Raw genomic sequence first — 26,923 nt, forward strand, 5'->3', positions numbered from 1 at the left:
GAAGAACATCAGAATAGATACGAGTTGTGAGAAAGAAGAACATCAGAAACAGACACAACAGTTGTGAGGACTATCCCTTGGTGCTCAGCAGGGAGGTACTACAACACACAGGCGCTAGAAGGTAGGCACTGATTTCCACCTGCAAAGGGAACTCTGGATGTGCCTTCGGACCGGCCGGTCTCAGTCAGCCCTGTTAGCAGTACTCTGGATTGAGGATCCTGAAGCCTTCAGTAAAGAAGTAAAGAGACTGCAACCCTGTGTCCTCGTTATTCATCGCGACCTGCACCACGCATCATCATCACACCTTTTATTGGACGCCCCTTAGCAGGGTCACGGACCGGGTCTAGCCACCGTGACGACCCCAGAACTGAGACAGAGTGGCCCGGTACCGAGTACCCCGCGGCCTTGCGTCTGGGGGCGCTCCATATGGGCATTAGAAGTCTAGGAGACTCACTCCTTTAAATTGGGCCTAGTTTTTATTGAGGCCTTCCTCCACCTCTCATCATTTTCCACCACTAGATCACCAGGGTTCACATGTTCTGTGCTGCTACAGACAGTCCATTTTTTGGCAAGGGTGTCTGTGATCCCAATTAAATATTTTTTAAAAATGTATCCCCCATGGGGAAATGTTTCTCAGCCCATACACTTAGTGTATGGGCATTACAAGTCTAGGAGAGCCGCTCCCTTAAATTGGGCCTAGTTTTTAATTAAGCTTTCCTCCACCTCTCATCATTTTCCACCACTAGATCACATGTTCCGTGCTGCTACAGACAGTCAATTTATTGTTTTTGGCAAGGGTGTCTGTGATCCCAATTAAATATTTTTTTTAAATGTATCCCCCATGTGGAAATGTTTGTCAGCCCATACACTTAGTGTATGGGCATTATGAGTCTAGGAGACCCGCTCCTTTGTAATGGGACAGTTTTTTTATGAGGCTCGCCTCAATGTTTCTTCCAAGGGGGATTGGGGAGCGTGCAAATTTGGGTCAAGGTGGCCCTTGCTTTCAATGCATAAGGAAACAGTATGGCAGGACCAACTGAAGAATGTGAAGTGGGTTTTCCTGTGGCCATCCATTACCTGGGTTCAAAGGCTTATTGGGGTGCATATGACTTGGTAGCAGGACAGGCCTTGCAGTTAATACATAAGAAAACAGTATGGCAGGACCAACTGAAGAATGTGAAGTGGATTTTCCTGTGGCCATCCAGTACCTGGGTTAAAAGGCTTATTGGGGTGCATATGATTTGTTGCATGGCAGGCCTTGTATTCAATGCAACATTTTTTCAGGAAGCCCTCCTGTACCTCTCGTGAAATGTGTATTGTGGTGCGTTGTAATTGTTGGCAGCTCAGCCACTCACTGCATAGGCAATAACAGCATAGGAGATCCACTGTTTAATAATTGCCCTTTAACAATATTAATGCCGCCTGATGTCCCTCTAAAAATAGGCTTTGTGACTTTAAGAGTCCCTCCTTCATAAATGAAACAAGATGGGTCTGATGATGCATCACACGCCACATGGCCAGCTAGGGTTGTTAAATGTTACAATGACATTTCCCAGTGAATGCAATTGTATTGGTTGAAAGCAATGTTAAAGTTGAAAAATGCATCAAAAACGTTGCGTGTGAACATAGCCCAAGTGGTGGAGGAACATTTTGGTCTGGGGTTAATTATTTTGCCTTATATACAAGTCATTACCCTGGAAAGGATGTACCTTAACCCCTTCCCGACATTTGACGTACTATCCCGTCGAGGTGGGGTGGGCCCGTATGACCGCCGACGGGATAGTACGTCATCACCGATCAGCGGCGCTCACGGGGGGAGCGCGGCCGATCGCGGCCGGGTGTCAGCTGCATATCGCAGCTGACATCCGGCACTATGTGCCAGGAGCGGTCACGGACCGCCCCCGGCACATTAACCCCCGGCACACCGCGATCAAACATGATCGCAGTGTACCGGCGGTATAGGGAAGCATCGCGCAGGGAGGGGGCTCCCTGCGGGCTTCCCTGAGACCCCCGGAGCAACGCGATGTGATCGCGTTGCTGCGAGGGTCTCCTACCTCCCTCCTCGCCGCAGGTCCCGGATCCAATATGGCCGCGGCATCCGGGTCCTGCAGGGAGGGAGGTGGCTTACCGAGTGTCTGCTCAGAGCAGACACTTGGTAAGCCTGCAGCCCTGCACAGCAGATCGTCGATCTGGCAGAGTGCTGTGCACACTGCCAGATCAATGATCTGTGATGTCCCCCCCTGGGACAAAGTAAAAAAGTTAAAAAAAAAAATTTCCACATGTGTAAAAAAAAAAAAAAAAAAAATCCTAAATAAATAATAAAAAAAAAAAATATATTATTCCCATAAATACATTTCTTTATCTAAATAAAAAAAACAAAACAATAAAAGTACACATATTTAGTATCGCCGCGTCCGTAACGACCCAACCTATAAAACTGCCCCACTAGTTAACCCCTTCAGTAAACACCGTAAGAAAAAAAAAAAAAAAACGAGGCAAAAAACAACGCTTTATTACCATACCGCCGAACAAAAAGTGGAATAACACGCGATCAAAAAGACTGATATAAATATCCATGGTACCGCTGAAAACGTCATCTTGTCCCGCAAAAAACAAGCCGCCACACAACATTATCAGCAAAAAAATAAAAAAGTTATAGTCCTGAGAATAAAGCGATACGAAAATAATTATTTTTTCTATATTTTAGTTTTTATCGTATAAAAGCGCCAAAACATAAAAAAATGATATAAATGAGATATCGCTGTAATCGTACTGACCCGAAGAATAAAACTGCTTTATCAATTTTACCAAACGCGGAACGGTATAAACGCCTCCCCCAAAAGAAATTCATGAATAGCTGGTTTTTGGTCATTCTGCCTCACAAAAATCGGAATAAAAAGCGATCAAAAACGGTCACGTGTCCGAAAATGTTACCAATAAAAACGTCAACTCGTCCCGCAAAAAACAAGACCTCACATGACTCTGTGGAGCAAAATGTGGAAAAATTATAGGTCTCAAAATGTGGAGACGCAAAAACTTTTTTGCTATGAAAAGCGTCGCTGGTTTCACACTTGCGTTTTTGTCTGCAGCGTTTTTTGCACAAAAAAACGCATGCGTTTTTTCCCTATATTTAACATTGAAAACGCATGCGGTTTTTTTGTACGCGTTTGGTCGCGTTTTCAAACGCATGCGTTTTTTTTCTGCATGCGTTCATTTTCAGAAATACAACCTGCAGTATTTTCTTGCGTTTTTAAGCACATGCGTTTGTTTGCGTTAAAAACGCATGCATTTAAACACACTGAAAAGCCACCCACCACCATCAAGGTGATAAAGGGATCCAAACCCTAACCCTAACTCTACCCCTAACCTCACCCCTAACCGTTTAATGAACATTTTCTGACAGTCATAGTGCCACGTATTTCAGTGCCACGTATTTCAGTGCCACGTATTTCAGTGCCACGTGTTTCAGTGCCACGTATTTCAGTGCCACGTATCACATATTTCAGTGCCACGTATCACGTATTTCAGTGCCACGTATCACGTATTTCAGTGCCACATATTTTAGTACCACGTATTTCAGTGCCACGTATTTCAGTGCCACGTATTTCAGTGCCACGTATTTCAGTGCCACGTATTTCAGTGCCACGTATTTCAGTGCCACGTATCACGTATTTCAGTGCCACGTATTTCAGTGCCACGTATTTCAGTGCCACGTATTTCAGTGCCACGTATTTCAGTGCCACGTATCACGTATTTCAGTGCCACGTGTTTCAGTGCCACGTATTTAAGTGCCACGTATCACGTATTTCAGTGCCACGTATTTCAGTGCCACGTATTTCAGTGCCACGTATTTCAGTGCCACGTATTTCAGTGCCACGTATTTCAGTCACGTTTAGGGTTAGGGTTAGGGGTAGGGTTAGGGTTAGGGTTAGGGCTAGGGTTGGAGGTAAAGTTAGGGTTGGGGCTAAAGTTAGGGTTGGGGCTAAAGTTAGGGTTAGGGTTTGGATTACATTTACGTTTGGATTAGGGTTGGGATTAGAATTATGGGTGTGTCAGGGCTAGGGGTGTGGTTAGGGTTACCGTTGGGATTAGGGTTAGGGGTGTGTTTGGGTTAGGGTTTCAGGTAGAATTGGGGAGTTTCCACTGTCCAGGCACATCAGGGGCTCTACAAGCGCGACATGGCGTCCAATCTCAATTCCAGCCAATTCTGCGTTGAAAAAGTAAAACAGTGCTCCTTCCCTTCCGAGCTCTCCCGTGCGCCCAAAAAGGGGTTTACCCCAACATATGTGTTATCAGCGTACTTGGGACAAATTGAACAACAACTTCTGGGGTCCAAGTTCTCTTGTTATCCTTAGGAAAATAAAAATTTGGGGGGCTAAAAATCATTTTTGTGGGAAAAAAAAGATGTTTTATTTTCACGGCTCTGCGTTATAAACTGTAGTGAAACACTTGGGGGTTCAAAGTTCTCACAACACATCTAGATAAGTTCCTTGGGAGGTCTAGTTTCCAATATGGGGTCACTTGTGGGGGGTTTGTACTGTTTGGGTACATCAGGGGCTCTGCAAATGCAACGTGACGCCTGCAGACCAATCCATTTAAGGCTGCATTCCAAATGGCGCTCCTTCCCTTCCGAGCTCTGTCATGCACCCAAACAGTGGTTCCCCCCCACATATGGGGTATCAGCGTACTCAGGACAAATTGGACAACAACTTTTGGGGTCTAATTTATCCTGTTACCCTTGTGAAAATACAAAACTGGGGGCTAAAAAATCATTTTTGTGAAAAAAAAAAAGAATTTTTATTTTCACGGCTTTGCGCTATAAACTTTAGTGAAACACTTGGGGGTTCAAAGTTCTCAAAACACATCTAGATAAGTTCTTTGGGAGGTCTAGTTTCCAATATGGGGTCACTTGTGGGGGGTTTGTACTGTTTGGGTACATCAGGGGCTCTGCAAATGCAACGTGACGGCTGCTGACCAATCCATTTAAGTCTGCATTCCAAATGGCGCTCCTTCCCTTCCGAGCTCTGTCATGCGCCCAAACAGTGGTTCCCCCCCACATATGGGGTATCAGCGTACTCAGGACAAATTGGAAAACAAATTTTGGGGTCCAATTTATTCTGTTACCCTTGTAAAAATACAAAGCTGGGTGCTAAAAAATCATTTTTGAGAAAAAAAATAAAAATTATTTTCACGGCTCTGCGTTATAATCTGTAGTGAAACACTTGGGGGTTCAAAGCTCTCAAAACACATCTAGATAAGTTCCTTAGGGGGTCTAGTTTCCAAAATGGTGTCACTTGTAGGGAGTTTCAATGTTTAGGCACATCAGGGGCTCTCCAAACGCAACATGGCGTCCCATCTCAATTCCAGTCAATTTTGCATTGAAAAGTCAAATGGCGCTCCTTCCCTTCCAAGCTCTGCCATGCGCCCAAACAATGGTTTACACCCACATATGGGGTATCAGCGTACTCAGGACAAATTGCACAACATTTTTTGGGGTCCAATTTCTTCTCTTACCCTTGGGAAAATAAAAAATTGGGGGCGAAAAGATCATTTTTGTGAAAAAATATGATTTTTTATTTTTACGGCTCTGCATTATAAACTTCTGTGAAGCACTTGGTGGGTCAAAGTGCTCACCACTCATCAAGATAAGTTCCTTAGGGGGTCTACTTTCCAAAATGGTGTCACTTGTAGGGGGTTTCAGTGTTTAGGCACATCAGGGGCTCTCCAAACGCAACATGGCGTCCCATCTCAATTCCAGTCAATTTTGCATTGAAAAGTCAAATGGCGCTCCTTCCCTTCCAAGCTCTGCCATGCGCCCAAACAATGGTTTACACCCACATATGGGGTATCAGCGTACTCAGGACAAATTGCACAACATTTTTTGGGGTCCAATTTCTTCTCTTACCCTTGGGAAAATAAAAAATTGGGGGCAAAAAGATCATTTTTGTGAAAAAATATGATTTTTTATTTTTACGGCTCTGCATTATAAACTTCTGTGAAGCACTTGGTGGGTCAAAGTGCTCACCACACATCTAGATAAGTTCCTTAGGGGGTCTACTTTCCAAAATGGTGTCACTTGTAGGGAGTTTCAATGTTTAGGCACATCAGGGGCTCTCCAAACGCAACATGGCGTCCCATCTCAATTCCAGTCAATTTTGCATTGAAAAGTCAAATGGCGCTCCTTCCCTTCCAAGCTCTGCCATGCGCCCAAACAATGGTTTACACCCACATATGGGGTATCATCGTACTCAGGACAAATTGCACAACATTTTTTGGGGTCCAATTTCTTCTCTTACCCTTGGGAAAATAAAAAATTGGGGGCGAAAAGATCATTTTTGTGAAAAAATATGATTTTTTATTTTTACGGCTCTGCATTATAAACTTCTGTGAAGCACTTGGTGGGTCAAAGTGCTCACCACACATCAAGATAAGTTCCTTAGGGGGTCTACTTTCCAAAATGGTGTCACTTGTAGGGGGTTTCAGTGTTTAGGCACATCAGGGGCTCTCCAAACGCAACATGGCGTCCCATCTCAATTCCAGTCAATTTTGCATTGAAAAGTCAAATGGCGCTCCTTCCCTTCCAAGCTCTGCCATGCGCCCAAACAATGGTTTACACCCACATATGGGGTATCAGCGTACTCAGGACAAATTGCACAACATTTTTTGGGGTCCAATTTCTTCTCTTACCCTTGGGAAAATAAAAAATTGGGGGCAAAAAGATCATTTTTGTGAAAAAATATGATTTTTTATTTTTACGGCTCTGCATTATAAACTTCTGTGAAGCACTTGGTGGGTCAAAGTGCTCACCACACATCTAGATAAGTTCCTTAGGGGGTCTACTTTCCAAAATGGTGTCACTTGTAGGGAGTTTCAATGTTTAGGCACATCAGGGGCTCTCCAAACGCAACATGGCGTCCCATCTCAATTCCAGTCAATTTTGCATTGAAAAGTCAAATGGCGCTCCTTCCCTTCCAAGCTCTGCCATGCGCCCAAACAATGGTTTACACCCACATATGGGGTATCATCGTACTCAGGACAAATTGCACAACATTTTTTGGGGTCCAATTTCTTCTCTTACCCTTGGGAAAATAAAAAATTGGGGGCAAAAAGATCATTTTTGTGAAAAAATATGATTTTTTATTTTTACGGCTCTGCATTATAAACTTCTGTGAAGCACTTGGTGGGTCAAAGTGCTCACCACACATCAAGATAAGTTCCTTAGGGGGTCTACTTTCCAAAATGGTGTCACTCGTGGGGGGTTTCAATGTTTAGGCACATTAGGGGCTCTCCAAACGCAACATGGCGTCCCATCTCAATTCCAGTCAATTTTGCATTGAAAAGTCAAATGGCGCTCCTTTCCTTCCGAGCTCTGCCATGCGCCCAAACAGTGGTTTACCCTCACATATGGGGTATCAGCGTACTCAGGACAAATTGTACAACAACTTTGGGGGTCCATTTTCTCCTGTTACCCTTGGTAAAATAAAACAAATTGGAGCTGAAATAAATTGTGTGTGAAAAAAAGTTAAATGCTCATTTTTATTTAAACATTCAAAAAATTCCTGTGAAACACCTGAAGGGTTAATAAACTTCTTGAATGTGGTTTTGAGCACCTTGAGGGGTGCAGTTTTTAGAATGGTGTCACACTTGAGTATTTTCTATCATATAGACCCCTCAAAATGACTTCAAATGAGATGTGGTCCCTAAAAAAAAATGGTGTTGTAAAAATGAGAAATTGCTGGTCAACTTTTAACCCTTATAACTCCGTCACAAAAAAAAATTTTGGTTCCAAAATTGTACTGATGTAAAGTAGACATGTGGGAAATGTTACTTATTAAGTATTTTGTGTGACATATGTCTGTGATTTAAGGGCATAAAAATTCAAAGTTGGAAAATTGCGAAATTTTCAAAATTTTCGCCAAATATTCGTTTTTTTCACAAATAAATGCAAGTTATATCGAATAAATTTTACCACTAACATGAAGTACAATATGTCACGAGAAAACAATGTCAGAATCGCCAAGATCCGTCAAAGCGTTCCAGAGTTATAGCCTCATAAAGGGACAGTGGTCAGAATTGTAAAAATTGGCCCGGTCATTAACGTGCAAACCACCCTTGGGGGTGAAGGGGTTAACATATTTCCCAGCAAAATCCATTTTGGTTTTGTTTTTGTATGTATTTTGGTGCACCTGTAAAAATGGAGTGAAACTCTGACAACAGCTCTGACAGCTGTGACCTTGGAGTCAGAAATGCTTCCAGGGGCGATCCCCATTATGTTCCCATGTTATTTGAGCAGTGTTTCCATCATTTTTAGACGTTTTTAGACCTTAAAAGGACCCCCAGGGGAGATCGCGGTAAAAATGGTCAGGTTTCCCATAGACTTACATTGGGCTCGTTGCTCGGGCCGAGTACTCGAGTATTTCAAGCATTTTAGTGCTCACTCATCACTACTGGGAACCTTATTACTGGCCCAAACCGGACAGGCAGCCACGTAAGCATAGATCTCCCTCCTCATGGATGGCCACCAGTAGTGGCGAGAAATCAATTGTAGTGTCTTCCTTTGTCCAGCGTGACCAGCCACCTTGGACGAGTGACCCCATGACAAAACTCGCTCCTTCTCTGATTCAGCCACAAGGGTTTTTTCTGGGGGAATTCACAACAGGCTGACTGGAGCGACATTAACCATCTTGGACGGTTCGATGATAAACTGAGGATCCTCCTCTTGATCCCCGGGCAGAAATGAGCGAGAGAGAGAGTATCAGCTCTGACATTCTTGTCACCGGACTTGAACTGTAATAAAAAGTATAAGTGGGCAAAAAACAAAGACCACCTGGCTTGGAGTGGATTAAGTTTCTGGGCGGACTGTTCACTAGAGCCTCTGATGGTGAGGTTAGACTTGGCTCCCGGTGAACTCCAAGTGCCATTTTGGGACAGACCAATGGACGCTCGGCAGCTGGAATCAGAAGGACAGACTGGATGGTGCAGCAGGCAGAGTCTGAATCAGGGTGCAGCAGACAGAGTGCATGTCAGAGTGCAACAGGCAGGATCTGCACCAGAATGCAGCAGGCAGGATCTGCACCAGAGTGCAGCAGGCAGGATTTGCACCAGAGTGCAGCAGGCAGAGTGCATGTCTGAGTGCAGCAGGCAGGATCTGCACCAGAGTGCAGCAGGCAGAGTGCATTTCAGAGTGCAGCAGGCAGGATCTGCACCAGAGTGCAGCAAGGACTGGTAGGCAACCTTACACAACTTAGACTGCAGAACAGGAAGGTTGCTCAGGCACTTCCCCATTGGGGAGGAAGCAATATATACATAATGCCCCACAGCCATTGGCTGGGGAGGAAATAGCCAGTGCACGCACTGACCCTTTAAGAGGGCGGGAGCACATGCGCGCATGCTCCAAGGACATGGCTGGAGGCCCAGCTGGAAGCATGCAGAGCATGTGGAAGGGAAGCACCGACCGCAGCTCGGGTGAGAGAAGTGACACGCCAGAGATCCTGCCTGTCAGAGCAGGGATCCGGCATGGTGCTAACCAGAAGGTCTCTAAAGATGTCGTTCACAAATTCTTGGAAGACAGATGGGGTATTGCTGAGCACGAATGGCAAAACACAGTATTCATAATGACCATCCCGGGTGTTTAAAGCCATCTTCCATTCATCTCCTCAAAGTATCTGGGTTAAAGGTAAGGTAAGATAAGATCTTGTCTTGCTGATCTCACTGATGGGTCATCTCATGGTGCAGGTCTGAGACAGGAGGAGTATGAGAGTCAGTGGATTCCATGGCCTTAGAAAACTGTTATGCACGTGGTTGTGCAACCACTGTGCCACAGTCCGGGGAGAGCCTGGAGGTGCAAAACTATGCGAACATCTGTTTTTTTCACTAGAGCCTCAGATGGTTAGGTTAAATGTGAACACTAGTGGACACTAGGCATGGACAGTTGCACAAATGCTTCAATGAGTAGAGATGAAGTAGAGATGAAACATTGCACTATGTATGCTCAGTATATATTGCACTTTATGTGTATAGGATGAGGGCTGACAGAAAAGTTGGTAATGTGACACAGCTAAAATCAGCTGTACTACACCTCCCCTCACACAAACTTTATCTGTAAAGTATGTCATGTGTGCTCTGGTTCCAGCACTTCCTATTCATACAGTAGGTTAACCCCTTAACAACCGCCGATACACCTTTAACGGCGGTAGTTAAGGGTACTTAAACCACAGCGCCGTTAATTAATGGCGCTGTGGAAAAAGTGTATAGCGCTCCACAGAGTCGGATTATTTGGGTCGGTTTTTACCGTCCCCCGGGTTGCGATCGTCGTTATTAACCGTGTAACGGCGACCACAAAAAAAGCACAATTTGCCATTTAATTTTTCTGTCCTCCGATGTGATCGCATATCAGGGGACAGAGAAATAGGGACTCCGATCGCCCCCCGATACTTACCAGTGTCTCCCGGTGACCCTGGGTCCTCCTGCTTCTCCCCATGGCCGCTGGTGTCTTCTTCTGGTAAGAAAATGGCGGAGTGCGCGGTGTGCCGCTGAGATCTGCCGGCTGGCACCCGGCAACAATAGGAAGATTTTTCCTATCGGTTCATTTTGGTCACTGTGATAGATAAAAAAAATAGTAAATAACCCCCTTCTTATTCACTCCCTTAGGGAAAAATAATAAAATAAAGAAAATGCATTTATTTCCATTTTCCCATTGGGGTTACAGTTGGGCTAAAGTGAGTTGGGATAAAGTTAGGGTTAGGGTTGGGGCTAAAATTAGGGTTAGGATATGTTTCCACGTTAAGGATTAATTCAGGATTTGCTGCGGATTGGACGCTGCATAGAGCTGTAGTGTCCAGTCCACAGCGTCGAGATGTTACAGGATAGTGGATTTTGTGATATCCCATCTCCACCATGCGTGCAGGGCCGCATCCGGCGACCCTGCATAACTGGACATACGGCATGTCTTTCCAGACTGCAGCATGTCTATTTATCTTGCGGAGATGCTCCGTCTCTGCAAGATAAATAACACAGTCTATGAATACGAAGCGGTGATTCCGGATGTGTTCAATGAACACATCCAGAATCACTGTGCGCACAACGGGGGGCAGCACTTTGGGGGAGCATTCAAAGCGCAGAGATTACTCTCCGTGGAAACATACCCTTAGGGTTGGGGCTAAAGATAGGGTTAGAGTTGGGATTAGGGTTAGGGTTGGGATTAGGGTTTGGATTAGGGTTGAGATTAGGGTTAGGGTTGGGATTAGTGGCATTAGAATTAGCGTTTGGATTAGGATTAGTTTTGTGGTTAGAGTTATGGTTAGGGTTGGGATTAGGATTAGTGGTGTGTTGGGATTAGGGTTGGGATTAGAGTTAGGGTTGGGATTAGGGTTAGGGGTGTGTTGGGGTTAGGGTTGTGATTAGGGTTATGGTTAGGGTTGGGATTAGGGTTAGGGGTGTGTTGGGGTTAGGGTTGTGATTAGGGTTATTGTTAGGGTTGGGATTAGGGTTAAGGGTGTGTTGGTGTTAGGCTTCAAGTTAGAATTGGGGGGTTTCCACTGTTTAGGTACATCACGGGGTCTCCAAATGCGACATGGCACCACTATTGATTCCAGCCAATTTTGCGTTCAAAAAGTCAAATGGTGCTCCCTCCCTTCCGAGCTCTGCTGTGCACCCAAACAGTTGTTTACCCTCACATATGTGGCATCAGCGTACTCAGGACAAATTGGACAGCAACTATTGGGGTCCAATTTCTCCTGTTACCCTTGTGAAAATAAAAAATTGCGGACTAAAAAATAATTTTTGTGGAAAAAAAATGATTTTTTATTTTCAGGGCTCTGCGTTATAAACTTCTGTGAAGCACTTGAGCATTCAAAGTGCTCACCACACATCTAGATAAACTCCTTGGGGGGGGTCTAGTTTCCAAAATGTGGTCACTTTTGGGGTGTTTCTACTGTTTAGGCACATCAAGGGCTCTGCAAACGCAACATGACGCCATTCCTTCAAAGTCTGCATTCCAAAACATCACTACTTCCCTTCCTAGCCCTGATTTGTGCCCAACCAGTAGTTTTCTCCCACATATGGGTTATCGGCGTACTCAGGACAAATTGGACAACTTTTGGGGTCCAATCTCTGCTGTTACCCTTGGAAAAATAAAAAAATGTGGGCTAAAAAAAAATTTTTGTGAGAAAAAATGATTTTTTCTTTTTACGGCTCTGCTTTATAAACTTTAGTGAAACACTTGGGGGTTCAAAGTTCACACAACACATCTAGATAGGTTCCTTTGGGGGGTCTAGTTTAAAAAATGGGGACACTTGTGGGGGGTTTCTACTGTTTAGGCACATCACTGGCTCTGCAAACGCAACATGACGACGGCAGACCATTGTATCAAAGTCTGCATTCCAAAACGGCGCTCCTTCACTTCCGAGCTCTGCCATGCATCCAAACAGTGGTTCCCCCCACATATGGGGTATCAGCATACTCAGGACAAAGTAGACAACAACTTGTGGGTCTAATTTATCCTGTTACCCTTGTGAAAATAAAAAATTGCCGGCTAAAAGTCATTTTTGAGGGAAAAAAAAGATTTTTTATTTTCACGGCTCTGTGTTATAAACTTCTGTGAAGCACTTGAGTGTTGAAAGTGCTCACCACACATCCAGATAAGTTCCATAAGGGGTCTAGTTTCCAAAATAGTGTCACTTGGAGGGGGTTTCCACTGTTTAGGTACATCAGGGGCTTTCCAAACGCGACATGGCGTCCGATCTCAATTCCAGCCAATTCTGCATGGAAAAAGTCAAATGGCACTCCTTCCCTTCCGAACTATGCCGTGCGCCCAAATAGTGGTTTACCCCCACATATGGGGCATCAGCGTACTCAGGACAAACTGTACAACAACTTTTGTGGTCTAATTTCTCCTGTTACCCTTGTGAAAAAAAAATTGGGGGAGAAAAGATCATTTTTGTAGAAAAAATAATTTTTTTTATTTTTACGACTTTGCGTTAGAAACTTCTGTGAAGCACTTGAGTGGTCAAAGTGCTCACCACACATCTAGATAGATAAGTTCCCGAAGGGGTCTAGTTTCCAAAATGGTGCCACTTGTGGAGGGGTTTCCACTGTTTAGGTACATCATGGGCTTTTCAAACGCAACATGGCGTCCGATCTCAATTCCAGCCAATTCTGCATTGAAAAAGTCAAACGGTGCTCCTTCCCTTCTGAGCTTTGCCGTGCACCCAAATAGTGGTTTACCCCCCACATATGGGGTATTGGCGTAGTCAGGACAAATTGCATAACAACTTTTGTGGTCTAATTTCTCCTGTTATTTATTAACTATTTTGTGTGACATATCTCTCTGACTTAAGGGCATAAAAATTCAAAGTTTGAAAATTGCTAAATTTTACCACTAACATGAAGTACAATATGTCACGAAAAAACAGCGGGATCCCTTAAAGCGTTCCAGAGTTATAACCTCATAAGGTGACAGTGGTCAGAATTGTAAAAATTGGCTTGGCCATTAAGCAAAGTGACTCTGTCACTAAGGGGTTAAACCAGGAGATTAAGCTGTCTGACATACATCTCACAGACTGACAAACATGCTCTAAGCTATTGAGTTTTCGCGCCTGTTTATGACTACTCAACATCACATAGGGGGAAGAAATACACATGCCCAAGCGAAACTCTCTGATTGCACCCGATGGGTATACAGTAGATATAATATTGAATTGCCAGTTTTTTTCATGTAAAAAAATCATACAATGAAGAATCATTTCAGAACTTTTTCCACCTTAAATGTAACCCATAATCTGTACAAATTAGTGTTGAGCGATACCGTCCGATACTTGAAAGTATCGGTATCGGAAAGTATCGGCCGATACCGGCAAAGTATCGGATCTCGCCGATACCGATACCCGATACCAATACAAGTCAATGCGACTCAAGTATTGGAAGGTATCCCTGATGGTTCCCAGGGTCTGAAGGAGAGGAAACTCTCCTTCAGGCCCTGGGATCCATATGAATGTGTAAAATAAAGAATTAAAATAAAAAATATTGATATACTCACCTCTCCGACGCAGCCTGGACCTTACCGCTGTGAACCGGCAGCCTTCTTTGCTTAAAATGAGCGCGTTCAGTACCTTCCATGACGTCACGGCTTCTGATTGGTCGCGTGCCGCTCATGTGACCGCCATGCGACCAATCAGAAGCCGTGACGTCATCCCTCAGGTCCTAAATTCCTAGAAGGGAATTTAGGACCTGAGGGATGACGTCGCGGCTTGTGATTGGTCGCGTGGCGGTCACATGAGCGGCACGCGACCAATCAGAAGCCATGACATCATGGAAGGTGCTGAACGCGCTCATTTTAAGCAAAGCAGGCTGCCGGTTACTACCAGGGCGCGTCAGAGGGTGAGTATATCCCTATTTTTTATTTTAATTCTTTATTTTTTACATGGATATGGATCCCAGGGCCTGAAGGAGAGTTTCCTCTCCTTCAGACCCTGGGAACCATACACTGGGAACTTCCGATTCCGATTCCCGATACCACAAAAGTATCGGATCTCAGTATCGGAATTCCGATGCCGCAAGTATCGGCCGATACCCGATACTTGCGGTATCGGAATGCTCAACACTAGTACAAATCCATTGTGAACCAAACTGAAATAATTTTGAGGGGAGTAATAAAAATAACAAGACTAAAATAATGTGGTATCATAACTGTGAACACTCTTTTATAAATGGGAATGTTGTTGTGGTCTGAATTAGCCAATTACATTTAAATTCACGTTAAATTGAAGTTACTAAACAGCTATGAATCATTTAAAGTGATTCTGATTAACCCCATATAAAGTGAAACTTTTCTAGTTAGAATTTACTGACATTTGCTTAGTTGCATTTTACAGCAAAAGCCATGGTTTATAAACAGCTTACACCTAAAGATGGTTGAACCCGAACAGTATGCATTAATTCATCTGTAATACCTGAAGGATTAGGAAAAATTCCTGACAGCAGTTTTGAAGTATTTGAGTGGTGTATTTTTTAAATTGTATCACTTTTGGGGAGTTTCCAATATGTAGGCCTCTTAAAGTCCATTTAAATCTGAATAGGTCCCTCAAAAAATAGGTTTTCTAAATGTCTTGAAAAAACGAAATATTGCTGCTAAACTTTTAACCCTTGTAACATGCTAACAAAATAAAATAACATTTGAAAAATGATACAGATGTAAATTAGACATATGGTAAATGTTATTTATTAACTGTTTTGTACAGCATGAATAACTGGTTTAAGAATATAAAAATAAAAAATTTGACAATTGAGAATTTTTCTAATTTTGCACCAAAATTCTGATATTTTCACAAATAAACACAAGACTTTTCTGACTAAATTTACCATTAACATAAAGTACAATATGTCACGAAAAAAGTAACTCACAATCACTGGGATATGCTGAAGTACCCCAGCATTATTACCCCATAAAATGACACAAAATGTGGCTTGGTCATTATGATCAAAATTGTCACATGACTTAGGATAAAAGCCAAAACCAGAATATCAATTTGCAGACACTGCGTTTTGGGGTACTGCCCCTCATCAGTGCAAAGTGTGAGAAATGGTTTGGCTGACCGGGATTCAAAAAGTATCGTTTCTCCTTGCGGAGAGTGACACGCCAAGATGAGTCATGTGACAAGGCTCGTTGAAGGGTCGACATTGATGTTCAGGATTGCTACTTCCAATAGGTGGCACTAGAATTCTAATCCTCTTCCTCTCTGAAAAGACAATTTGCATATTTTCCAGAGGAGCATTGCGGCTTTAAGTCTCCTCATCTCGGCATGTTTAACATGTCACTCTCCGCAAGGAGAAATGATACTTCTTGGAACTACGCAGAAAAAAAATTCCAACCCTGTCATTGCCAACTCCACGGCATGCTGGAGAGAAACTTCTGGGTTTCACATCACGGAAGATAGCAATCTTCGTGATACAAATCTCGCCTCACATACATTGCCAGTGACCCTGTCACAAAATAAATGTATATACTCTGGTGCAGACACCAACCCTAATTTCATAATTAAAATCATTTGTCCTAATACTCTGGTGCAATCACCAGGCCTCATTTTATAATCAAAATGGTTTTGGCTAATACTCTTTTGCAGGCACAAGGCCTCATTTCATTATCAAAATCGTTTGGGCTAATACTTTGGTGGAAGCACCATGCCTCATTTCATAATCAAAATCATTTTGGCTAATACTCTGGTGCAGGCACTGCCCAATGTTACACTATGGGGCACTGGAGATCAGCGATTATTTTCTCATGCCGATTTGCAGGTACGGACTGGGGCTGAAATTCAGCCCTGGCATTTGAAATCACACAGTCCCATGGTGTCCCTGTCCCCAAGCACCAGATGGGATATATTACTAATATTACCCTGGATGGAGGAAAGCAAGATTTACTACAAGACCAATGTTTCTAATGATACCCATGGCCTGCTGGCGGTAAGTGACAGAGTCAGCAACTTTCTGCTCCGTCACAACTCTTAACAGTATGGATGTCTTGAGATCACCGATTCTGTTAACAATGTAGCAATCAAAGCGGCCCACGACCAGACAGGCCCTTCTGGCATTTGCCAGAATTGCCAGAAGGCCAGTCCGGCCCTGGTAGGACTACATAGGGGCAGTTGACGAGAAACAGGGATGCCATACCGTTTCAACTTAGGACGCCAACCTCTACTGTCAGGAAGGGAATTGTGAAGGGCAAAACTAGTCCCTATCTCCCCTCATTTCTGCTCTTTTTTTAAATCAATGGTTTTCTGTGCATATGTGTGTGTAGTATGTGTCGTTATGTATTGGGTTTTTAAAGTATTTTTAAGTGTTTTTTTTATTATGGTTTACATGTATAAGCATCCCATATATTGTTTACTTTGTTGATTAAAGATATGTGTGGGGGCTTGAATTGTATGTAGGGGCTATGTGGTGTGTCATACTGTATATAGGGGGATGTCAGCATACTTAATTCTGCTCAATATGAAGTCATACACTTATTAATTTGTTTTGATATTATATAAATATTTAGCAGAATTAATTTCAGCCTATTGGTTTGGCCTCTACAATAGTCATGGTCTGTCATGTGGCCCCTTGGGAAAATTAATCACTCACTCCTGCTCTGTTTTGTATATGCTATATTATTTATAGTGGCATACGTCAGGGAAAAATTTGCGCAGCGCACGTAGCCGAGTAACTATTTCTGATGTTTTCCGTGTATGGGGGTGTTCACCCCTTCTAAACTGCCTGGGGTCCTGGCTACTCTTAATCAACCCTGTATCAGGAACATGAAGGTCACCAGCGTAGCCTGCTGTAAACCACATATGTAAAATGATCACCACAAGTTATGTGCCGCGGTCTATACCCACCACCCATGTGCCTGTGTCCTGTGAGACAGTGTAACAACTCTGCTGGCATCACAGCATGGCCTCTCATCTCTCACACTATCTTACCCACTGCTCCAGGTCATGTTGTGCTTTCTGTTTCTTGCCAGCTCCATATTCTGTGCCTCTGTTCTCTGCATGCTTCCTGGCTGTGTGCATAGGGGGGCGGCGCCTGAACTCTCTGGTTCTTATAGGAATCAGGTGCATCTGTCTAATCTGTTCCTGACCAATTGCCAAGAGGCCTCCAGTATTTTGTGCAGCTCCACCCAGTGGACTGGGCCTGTGCAATGTGTTAGCTCAGTTTGTATTTAGCTTCTGAGTTTGCCAGGCCTTGCTCTGTGTTACTCCCTCTCTAGAGGCTTTTCTCAGTGTTCTTGCCTTGATCTTGTTTTCTGCCCTCCAGGAGGCAGAATATCCTGGTCCCTGTGTCTTTGTTCTTGTTCCTTGTCTTGTTCCATTACCTTGTCTGAACCTAGTCCTATCTCTGTCTCCTTGTCTGTGGCTTCCTTCCCTGCTGTGTCTTTCCTTGTGTTCTCAGTCTGCTTATGCTCCGCACTCTTGTGGCTCTGCCTGCTCTGAACCCTTGTGACTTTGCCTGGGCTCCGCTCTCTTGCAGCTTTGCCTCTGCTCCGCACTCCTGCAGTTCTGCTCCATTCTACTCTGCTCTGCTGCTGGAGAGACCTCTTGCTGCAGCTCCTCTCTGCATTCCTTGCCGTTCTGCTCTGCTTAGCTTTTGCTGCTGCAGAAACCTCTTGCTGCAGCTCCTCTCCGCATTTCTTGTGGTTCTGCTCTGCTTAGCTTCTGTTGCTGCTCTATCTCCTGCTGCTCTACCATTCCTATCCGCAGCCTTGCGGTTCTCTTCCTGTGTGAACAGGTCCCAACCTGTTCCTTCACACTCCATTCCTTTCTGCTTGTTTCCATACCTGCATCTCCTGTGTGAACAGGTCCCAACCTGTTCCTTCACACTCCATTCATTCCTGCTTGTTTCCGTACCTGCATATTCTATGTAAACAGGTCCCTACCTGTTCCTTCATATACCACACCAGCCTGCCCTGTGTCTCTGCCATACCTGCCAGCCCGGTGTCTCTGCCGTACCTGCCAGCCCTGTGTCTCTGCCGTACCTGACAGTCCTGTGTCTCTGCCGTACCTGCCAGCCCTGTGTCTCTTCCGTAAATTCCAGCCCTGTGTTCTCTGCCGTGCCTGCCAGCCCTGTGTTCTCTGCCATGCCTGCCAGCCCTGTGTTCTCTGCCATGCCTGCCTGCCCTGTGTTTTCTGCCATGACTGCCAGCCCTGTGTTCTCTGCCGTGCCTGCCAGTCCTGTGTTCTCTGCCGTGCCTGCCAGCCCTGTGTTCTCTGCCGTGCCTGCCTACTTGTCCAAGTTTCAGCAGTGCTCATCTGCCAGTCACCCGCACCTGTCCTAGTGTTCCTGTCTCCCAAGTGGGATCAGCAGCCACAGCCAGACACCACCCTGGAGTAGCACCTGGCAGCTGCCTGCTGCACAAGCCTGACCTCACCATCAGAGGCTCCAGCAAAAACCCAGGCAGCTGTCATAGTCACGCCCCTTCCAGGTAATCTGGTTTGTGGCACAGTGGGGCCACAAACCCCCCGAGCTCTCGCCCACCAGTCAGGGCATGAGCGTGACAGACAGAAGAAAACGTATTCAAGAACTGTATCTGCTACTATCCGTATATGGTTCCAACACTTCGTAAAGAAGAGTTTATTTTTCTAAAACTGTCTGGCTTATTCTCCAAGAATGTGAAAGGTGCCCAGCTCCAACGTGACATGGCAGAGTCCACCTTGACAGTTATATTGAAGGTAAAGAACTTTACTGCATGCACCCAGGGACCAATCTGCTTGGTGTTTAGTGCTTCCGAAGTAAACCTTACATCCCCATCAATCAGCTGTTTCCGGTACTGGTGGTGGTTGGAAGTGCTGAGTTGAAGAGCTGCACAACACAACTCTACCAACTGCATAGTGGTCACAGCCAGGTACTAAGTATCCTCTCCTTATTATATCATAATTATAGGGGACCAGATGAGCAGTGCCCGGGTGCGAGCATGCACATTTGATCGACATTGATTGAACAATCGTTTTGCCCACAGTCTTCTCGGTTGTCTATTCCATACATGGGAGCACTCGCTTGGTCAAGAAAGCTGCTGACAGCTTATCTCCGGGACTGGGCTTATCTGCGGAACATGCCTGATCAATATATCCCCTGAAGATGAAAGCGCTGCAGAATATGATGGCACTATATAAGTAATGCATAATAAATAATAATGCGAAGGCAGGCATTTAAAATATACATTTATTTACTAAGCCTAATTTGTTTAACTAGCCCCAATTAAGGCAATGTAAGAAAGGTTATTGGGTAAGGTATGGTATGGCAGATAGGTAGAGTAAGTGGTTGCTGCAGATGCTGCAGAAATGACCTCATTATCTCACTTGCTTTACTGAGAAGCTGAATATTTTCTCAAGATTTTATCTGTTTTAAAGTCAGAAGAAATTAGCCCTTGACCTCGTTTTTTCCAGACAGTGCAGCTGTGAAGCATGATGCTGTCATTGCTTGAGACTGTCTAATATAGATGCAAAATGATATTGTATGTAGCTATGGAACAGAAAGTGATGACTCTGCAGTGAATAGACTGGTTATTTACTTGAATTGCAGTTTGAACAGAAATGAAAGGTATAGATAGTTGGCTAATAGATAAACAGGTAATTCTAAGAAGTACTATACAGTCAGTAAATTAGACTACCAACTGAATGGATACAGGGGGTTAAAATGCAGTGGAATGTGCTGCAGATTTGCCCTAAATTTCATGTCTCTCAATCAGCCAAAGCAGATCTCCACTTTGCAATGACAATCGCAGTACCCTGAAACACAGTGTCTGCAAATTGAGATTCTGGTTTGGCTTTTATCCTAAGTCATGTGACAAGGCTCGTTAAATGGTCGACATTGACTCTTAGGATTGCTACTTCCAATAGGTGGCACTAGAGTTCTAGTCCTCTTCCTCACTGAAGAGACAATTTACAATAAATATTGTAAAGGGTCTGGCTTAAAAAATCTGTATCATTCTGTGATTTCTCCTCGATTTTCTCCTTTATATGAAATGGTTATTTACAAAAACCAGTCAATTGTGTTGTGCTGTGAATTGTGTGGATTTTGAAGGGCGGAATCTTACCATGATTGACATAGCCTAAAAGAAGTGTAGCTACAGGCACAAGAAAAAAATTCACTTGCCAGTCACAATTTTTTGACGTTAGGACATTCAGAAGTTAGATCCTCATTCACATTAGACTAATGTTGACTGAACCCACCGATATCGACAGATTCGGCCAAATACTGTATCTAATGTGTATAGGGGTGCTAGCCGACAGATGGTCAGGAGAGATGTCGATTGCACATGTCGAATTTTTAACTGCCAATTACATTGTTCTCTCGGAGGTAAGTTGCAGGTCATCATGTCAGTTGGAGGCTGTCCCATAAAGGACATAGGAGAACCTGCTGCTAGCAAACGGCGGAACTATATGGCGGTATGAGCTAACCCTGTTACTTCACAGAGTAGCCGAAACTCAAAGCACTGCGCCCTGTTAGACTTCATAGTGGCACAGGCTAACTACTCAACTGAGAGCAGTCAGTGGTCACGCATGCACACAAACTCCTCGCCGGAGGTGCCAGCATTCTAGGGGCTTATTTCAGCCAGGTCCCTGAATACATTCACACAAAATCTCCTCGCCGAAGGTGCCAGGTGACCACACTGGCGCAAAGCACATAACATAGAACAATACTAGCGCATGGCCGTGCGGCCATGCCAGCCTTAAATAGTTGCAGCACGTACAGGACCTTCCTAGAAGGACCAATGAGAGGCTGCCACAGAGCGTGAGCACCTACAGGACCTTCCTGAAGGACCAATGGCCTTAGCTGCAGTATCTGATCATGTGACCCTCGATTTCCACTGAGAGATCTTACTCTGGGCATGCTCAGAACGAGAAAAGCAGGACTTAGTCCCAGAAGCGTCTGCTCGCCGCTGCCCAGCACTGACTTCCATGGCAGAAGCAGGAAAAGCAGCAGTAACTCTTTGTACAGAGTCAAACTGAGCGAGACACTGGGACCGACGTCTCCGCTGAGCAGGCTACACTGCGGCAGAAGAAGAATGGGAGACTGCAGCGGAGATGGCCCGAGATTCCCCCTGTGCAGAGGCGGGAACTCAACCCCTAACATATATATTGGATGAAACATGTAAATGGTCAAGAACATCATCTGCAAACTACACAGTAAATGTTGGACATGAGCAATGATGTACAGTGGGTACGGAAAGTATTCAGACCCTTTTAAATTTTTGACTCTTTGTTTCATTGCAGCCATTTGGTAAATTCCAAAAAGTTCTTTTTTTCTCATTAATGTACACTCTGCACCCCATCTTGACTGAAAAAAACAGAAATGTAGAAATTTCTGCAAATGTATTGAAAACGAAAAACTGAAATATTATATGGTCATAAGTATTCAGACCCTTTGCTCAGTATTGAGTAGAAACTCCCTTTTAAGCTAGTACAGCCATGAGTCTTCTTGGGAATTATGCAAGAAGTTTTTCACACCTGGATTTGGGGATCCTCTACCATTCTTCCTGGGGAATGAAATATTTATTGATATTGATATTTCATGTGGTATCCTGATGAAGGAGCCGTGGTGCTCCGAAACGCGTTGAAATAAAGCCACTTTTTCATTGGATTACTGAACTGGACTTTAAGTTTATGAGCGGAGCAAAGAAGAATCCACCTCTATATCCCATTTTTTAATCTTTGGTGTGATGCACTGTGAGCTGTAAGGTGTGTGCCTTTCCAAATGATGTCCTATCAGTTTAATTAAACACATCTGGACTCCAATGAAGGAGTAGAACCATCTCATGGAGGATCACAAGGAAATGGACAGCATGTGACTTAAGTATGAGTGTCTGAGCAAAGGATCTGAATACTTATGACCATGTGATATTTAAGTTTTTCTTTTTTAATAAATTTGCAAAGATTTCTACATTTCTGTTTTGTTTTTTTTTCAGTCAAGATGGGGTACAGAGTGTATATTAATGAGAAAAAAAAAAAAATGAACTTTTTTGAATTTTCCAAATGGCTGCAATGAAATAAAGAGTGAAAAATTTAAAGGAGTCTGAATACTTTCCATACCCACTGTATGTAGGAATGGTTTCAGTAGTCTCTGTGAAAGAATTAGAAAATTGCACACAAAAGTGGACCAGATGCATTATTTTTAGTCATTCTATCAATTGCCAATATTATGTTTGATCCAAGAAGTTCACCTCGTAGCAGTGTGTGAGTCAAGGAGGATTCCTTAATCTAAGTGTTGTTACCTATTGTTTGCCGTCCTCTAATGGTACTAATATCATATAAAAACCTCTTCTACAGTATTATATGTATATAGATATTAGTGATGAGCGAACATGCTCGGTGGTGATACTGGTGCTGATGCTGAATAGTGATGAGCGAGCGTACTCATTGCTCGGGTTTTCCCAAGCACGCTAGCGTGACCTCCGAGCATTTGTTATTGCTCGGAGATATAGTTTTCATCGCCTCAGATGCATGATTTACGGCTTCCAGATATGCTGAATACATGTGGGAATTCCCTAACAAACAGGCATTCCTCACATGTATTCAGCATATCTGGAAGCCGTGAATCATGCAACCGAGGCGATGAAAACTATATCTCCGAGCAATAACAAATACTCGGAGGTCACTCGAGCGTGCTCGGGGAAACCCGAGCAACGGGTACACTCGCTTATCACTAATGCTGAACCATCATGCTAAAAGTCATTTAAGGGCTAATCTTGCTCTTTTTCTGTTTCTATGAGATAAATTCCGCCTTTAGCCTAGGGACAACTGCTGTAGCAAAGAGTGGCTGAATACAGAGTCTAAGAAGGGCTTAGGGCTTTGCAGTCTGTTGCTAAAAATATGTATCTGCTGCAGGTGATCACAGTTCATTTTATTTTTGTAAAACAAATGTCATCCATACAGTTTAACATGCTTTGTGTAAAATTAGTGGCTTAAAATTTGTAAAAACTGCTTGTCCTGCTACAGTTTACAACAATTTTTGTTACAAAAATAGACTATTGTCATTAACACAGTTTCTGTGAAATTATGGTGGTTTAAAATTTTTAAAAACTGGCCTGCTACAGGTGACAATTTTTTTTAAATTGAAAAATATAGTATCAATTAATCAAGGGAATTCTGTAAGGTGTGCGTTAAGGGAGGGGAAGTGCTGATGATGATGCACGCAGACGGCGAGGATGTGGGGAAGGTGCGATGACATCTATTGTTGTAGAACAAACTACATGTCCATTTACGACACATAGCTTCCCGTCCCACTTTGCAGGGAGGCATGGGACATCACTTCTGAAGCCACACCAGTGCGAACTGGTGGTCGGATGGATATCCGATTTCTTCTACCATGCTTGCTACCACCTAGTCTTCCACACAGTCCAGTCTCACCCCCCATGAATCTGAGTCACTTAATTCTCATTCCTCACACCATGTCGAGTCCCAAGAGACCAGTGATCCCATATTAGGACACTCCGAAAAGCTTTTTACATCATCATTTCTTGATTTTGGCCTCTAACCCTGCATGTTCCAAGAGGGACAGCAGGACATGCTGTTTAGTTTGCACAAAATTTAGAGAAGCCAAGGTCACAAGAAGATGATGGTGGGGAATGGCAAAGTTTGTCTAAGGAGGTAGATGATGATAAGACACAGTTGCTGATAAGTCAGATTGTTGTTAAGTCACCAAGTCAGGATGACCAGGGTGCGGTGGGGAAGGACGAGGTGGTAGTCACTGACCCAGCCTGGGAAGCTGGCATGCACAGGCTCTGTACCACAGGACTGGCATATAGCAAATGTGGTGCCAATATTCAAAAAGGGAACAAAAACTGAACTTGGAAATTATAGGCCAGTAAGCTTAACCTCTACTGTGGGTAAAATCCTGGAGGGTAGTCTAAGAGATGCTATGCTGGAGTATCTGAAGAGGAATAACCTCATGACCCAATATCAACATGGGTTTACTATGGACCATTCCTGTCAGACTAATCTGATCAGTTTCTATGAAGAGGTAAGTTCTGGACTGGACCAAGGGAATGCAGTGGACGTAATGTATATGGACTTTTCAAAAGCTTTTGATAGGGTGCCACACAAAAGGTTGATACATAAAATGAGAACAATGGGGATAGGGGAAAATATGTGCAAGTGGGTTAAGAGCTGGCTCAGGGATAGGAAACAAAGGGTGGTAACTAATGGAGCACACTTGGACTGTGTCACAGTTAGCAGTGGGGTACCACAGGGGTCAGTATTGGGCCCTGTTCTTTTCAACATATTTATTAATGACCTTGTAGGGGACATACAGTGTAGAATTTCAATATTTGCAGATGACACTAAATGCTGCAGGGTAATCAATACAAAGGAGGACAATTTATTACAGGAGGATTTATGTAAACTAGAAGCTTGGGCTGATAAATGGCAAATGAGATTTAATGGGGATAAATGTAAGGTCATGCACTTGGGTAGAGCAAATAAGATGTATAATTATGTGCTTAATTGTAAAACACTGGGCAAAACCGTCAATGAAAAAGACCTGGGTGTATGGGTGGACGACGAACTCACATTTAGTGGACAGTGTCAGGCAGCTGCTACAAAGGCAAATAAAATAATGGGATGCATTAAAAGAGGCATAGATGCTCATGAGGAGAAAATAATTTTACCTCTATTCAAGTCACTTGTGTGACCACACTTAGAATACTGTGTACAGTTCTGGTCTCTGGTGTACAAGAAAGACATAGCTGAACTAGAGCGGGTGCAGAGAAGAGCGACCAAGGTTATTAGAGGACTGGGGGGGTCTGAAATACCAAGACAGGTTATTACACTTGGGGTTATTTAGTTTGGAAAAATGAAGGCTAAGGGGTGATCTTATTTTATTGTATAAATATATGAGTGGACAGTACAAAGACCTTTCTAATGACCTTTTTACTCATAGACCTGAAACGAGGACAAGGGGGCATCTTCTACGTCTGGAGGAAAGAAGATTTAAGCATAATCACAGACCTGGATTCTTTACTGTAAGAGCAGCGAGACTATGGAACTCTCTGCCGTATGTGTTGTGAATTTGCTTTTTGCTCCCTCTAGTGGTTACTAGTTTTTTGACTCTGGTTTTTCTGTCATTCCTTTTATCCGCACCTGGGTCGTTAGTTAGGGGTGTTGCTATATAAGCTCCCTGGACCTTCAGTTCAATGCCTGGCAACGTAGTTATCAGAGCTAGTCTGCTGTGCTCTTGTCTACTGATCCTGGTTCCAGTTATATCAGCTAAGTCTGCCTTTTGCTTTTTGCTATTTGTTTTGGTTTTGTATTTTTGTCCAGCTTGTTGCAAATCTATATCCTGACCTTTGCTGGAAGCTCTAGGGGGGCTGGTGTTCTCCCCCCGGACCGTTAGACGGTTCGGGGGTTCTTGAATTTCCAGTGTGGATTTTGATAGGGTTTTTGTTGACCATATAAGTTACCTTTCTTTATTCTGCTATCAGTAAGCGGGCCTCTCTGTGCTAAACCTGGTTCATTTCTGTGTTTGTCATTTCCTCTTACCTCACCGTCATTATTTGTGGGGGGCTTCTATCCAGCTTTGGGGTCCCCTTCTCTGGAGGCAAGAAAGGTCTTTGTTTTCCTCTACTAGGGGTAGCTAGATTCTCCGGCTGGCGCGTGTCATCTAGAATCAACGTAGGAATGATCCCCGGCTACTTCTAGTGTTGGTGTTAGGAGTAGATATATGGTCAACCCAGTTACCACTGCCCTATGAGCTGGATTTTTGTATTCTGCAGACTTCCACGTTCCTCTGAGACCCTCGCCATTGGGGTCATAACAGTTTGCCAGGCCCGTATTAAATGTTTAAATGCATTGCAGAAGAGGGATTATAAGAAAGAAGATTCTGAGTTTTTTTTTTTTTTTTTTTTTTCTTCTTCTTCTTCCCCTTTACCTCAGAGTGGCTATGCTTGCTGCAGACATGAATGTCCAGACCTTGATTACAAGTGTGGACCAGCTGGCTACTCGTGTGCAGGGCATACAAGACTATGTTATCAGAAATCCTAGGTCAGAACCTAAAATACCGATTCCTGAACTGTTTTCCGGAGACAGGTTTAAGTTTAGGAATTTCGTGAATAATTGTAAATTGTTTTTGTCCCTGAGACCCTGTTCATCAGGAGATTCTGCTCAGCAAGTAAAAATTGTTATTTCGTTCTTACGGGGCGACCCTCAGGATTGGGCTTTTTCGCTGGCGCCAGGAGATCCGGCATTGGCTGATCTTGATGCGTTTTTTCTGGCGCTCGGTTTACTTTATGAGGAACCCAATCTTGAGATTCAGGCAGAAAAGGCCTTGCTGTCTATGTCTCAGGGGCAGGACGAGGCTGAAGTGTATTGCCAAAAATTTCGGAAATGGTCCGTGCTGACACATTGGAACGAGTGTGCACTGGCCGCTAATTTTAGAAATGGCCTTTCTGAAGCCG

General features: G+C 43.8%; 1 protein-coding gene across 1 annotated transcript in view; it reads right to left on the reverse strand.

Moving 5' to 3' along the window:
* The window catches only part of LOC143769185 (uncharacterized), a 477,331-nt gene that overhangs the window by 199,658 nt on the left and 250,750 nt on the right, over positions 1–26,923 (reverse strand). The gene's annotated exons all lie outside the window — the stretch shown is intronic.

The sequence above is a fragment of the Ranitomeya variabilis genome, chromosome 1 (assembly GCF_051348905.1).
Source record: "Ranitomeya variabilis isolate aRanVar5 chromosome 1, aRanVar5.hap1, whole genome shotgun sequence".
Classification (NCBI taxonomy): Eukaryota; Metazoa; Chordata; class Amphibia; order Anura; family Dendrobatidae; genus Ranitomeya; species Ranitomeya variabilis.